Source organism: Nannospalax galili, unplaced genomic scaffold (assembly GCF_000622305.1).
Source record: "Nannospalax galili isolate Female #2095 unplaced genomic scaffold, S.galili_v1.0 scaffold386, whole genome shotgun sequence".
Taxonomy (NCBI): domain Eukaryota; kingdom Metazoa; phylum Chordata; class Mammalia; order Rodentia; family Spalacidae; genus Nannospalax; species Nannospalax galili.
The window spans coordinates 7,409,868-7,412,179 of record NW_008356676.1 but is presented as its reverse complement, the minus strand read 5'-3'; the positions used below and the strand labels follow the sequence as shown (position 1 = coordinate 7,412,179).

At 49.2% G+C, this 2,312-nt stretch overlaps 1 pseudogene; it reads left to right on the top strand.

The window, feature by feature from the left end:
- Positions 1 to 344: 344 nt before the first annotated feature.
- On the top strand, positions 345 to 2,311 carry LOC103751308 (annotated as a pseudogene).
- The last annotated feature ends 1 nt before the right edge of the window (position 2,312 follows it).

Below are 2,312 nucleotides of genomic sequence, written 5' to 3'. Positions count from 1 at the left end.
TTTTTTTTCTTCCTCTTTTATAAAATAACCCGGTGAAGCAGCCGAGACCTACCCGCCCGCCCGCAGCCCCGCAGCAGCTCCAAGCAGGAACCCCGAGACCGAGGCCTTCTCACCCGCCTGGACCCGACACCACCCTCCGTTTTCCGCCGCCTGCGGCAGCGGATCCCCAGTTCCACGGCCGTTGAGTAGTTGTCGATTCCGGTTGAATTTTGTCCCTCTGCGCTAGCGTGCCCCCCCCGCCCCCCGCCTCTGGCTTCGGCCCCCGGCCGGGCACTTGCTCTCCTCTCACGGAAAAGGTCGCGGCTTGTGGCCCTGCGGGCAGCCGTGCCGAGATGAACCCCAGCACCCCAGCTACCCCATGGCCTCCCTGTACGTGGGGGACGTCCACACCGACGTGACCAAGGCGATGCTCTACGAGAAGTTCAGCCCGGCCGGGCCCATCCTCTCCATCCGGGTCTGCAGGGACATGATCACCCGCCGCTCTTTGGGCTGCGTATGTGAACTTCCAGCAGCCATCGGACGCGGAGCCGTGCTTTGGACACCATGAATATTGATGTTATAAAGGGCAAGTCAGTTCGCATCATGTGGTCTCAGCGTGATCCATCACTTCGCAAAAGTGGAGTAGGGAACATATTCATTAAAAATTTGGACAAATCCGTTGACAATAAAGCACTGTATGATACATTTTCTGCATTTGGTAACATCCTTTCATGTAAGGTTGTGTGTGATGAAAATGGGTCCAAGGGCTATGGATTTGTACATTTTGAGACACAGGAAGCAGCTGAAAGAGCTATTGAAAAAATGAATGGAATGCTTCTAAATGATCACAAAGTATTTGTTGGACGATTTAAGTCTGGTAAGGAACGTGAAGCAGAGCTTGGAGCTAGGGTAAAAGAGTTCACCAATGTTACATTAAGAACTTCGGAGAAGACATGGATGATGAGCGCCTTAAGGATCTCTTTGGCAAGTTTGGGCCTGCCTTAAGTGTGAAAGTAATGACTGATGAAAGTGGAAAATCCAAAGGATTTGGATTTGTAAGCTTTGAAAGGCATGAAGATGCACAGAAAGCTGTGGATGAGATGAATGGAAAGGAGCTCAGTGGAAAATAAATTTATGTTGGTCGAGCTCAGAAAAAAGTAGAATGCCAGACGGAACTTAAGCGCAAATTTGAACAGATGAAGCAAGATAGGATCACCAGATACCAGGGTGTTAACCTTTATGTGAAAAATCTTGATGATGGTATTGATGATGAACGTCTCCGGAAAGAGTTTTCTCCATTTGGTACAATCACTAGTGCAAAGGTTATGATGGAGGGTGGTCACAGCAAAGGATTTGGTTTTGTGTGTTTCTCCTCCCCAGAAGAAGCCACTAAATCAGTTACAGAAATGAATGGTAGAATTGTGGCGACCAAGCCACTGTATGTCGCTTTAGCTCAGCGCAAGGAAGAGCACCAGGCTCACCTCACTAACCAGTACATGCAGAGAATGGCGAGTGTCCGAGCTGTGCCCAAGCCTGTGATCAACCCCTACTAGCCAGCTCCTCCTTCAGGTTACTTCATGGCAGTTATCCCACAGACAAAGAACCGTGCTGCATACTATCCTCCTAGCCAAATTGCTCAACTAAGACCAAGTCCTCCCTGGACTGCTCAGGGTGCCAGACCTCATCCATTCCAAAATATGCCCGGTGCTATCCACCCAGCTGCTCCTAGATCACCATTTAGTACTATGAGACCAGCTTCCTCACAGGTTCCACGAGTCATGTCAACACAGCGTGTTGCTAACACATCAACACAGACGATGGGTCCACGTCCTGCAGCAGCTGCAGCTGCAGCTACTCCTGCTGTCTGCACCGTTCCCCAGTATAAATATGCTGCGGGAGTCCGCAATCGCCAGCAACATCTTAATGCACAGCCACAAATTACATGCAACAGCCTGCTGTTCATGTACAAGGTCAAGAACCTTTAACTGCTTCCATGTTGGCATCTGGCCTGCCTCAAAAGCAAAAGCAGATGTTGGGTGAATGGCTGTTTCCTCTCATTCAAGCCATGCATCCTACCCCTGCTGGTAAAATCACTGGCATGCTGTTGGAGATTGATAACTCAGAATTACTTCATATGCTTGAGTCTCCAGAGTCTCTCCACTCGAAGGTTGATGAAGCTGTAGCTGTACTACAAGCCCACCAAGCTAAAGAGGCAGCCCAGAAAGCAGTTAACAGTGCCACTGGTGTTCCAACTGTTTGAATTGATCAGGGACCACGAAGAGAAACTCGTGCTTCACCAAAGAAAAATATCTAAACATTGAAAAATTTAAATT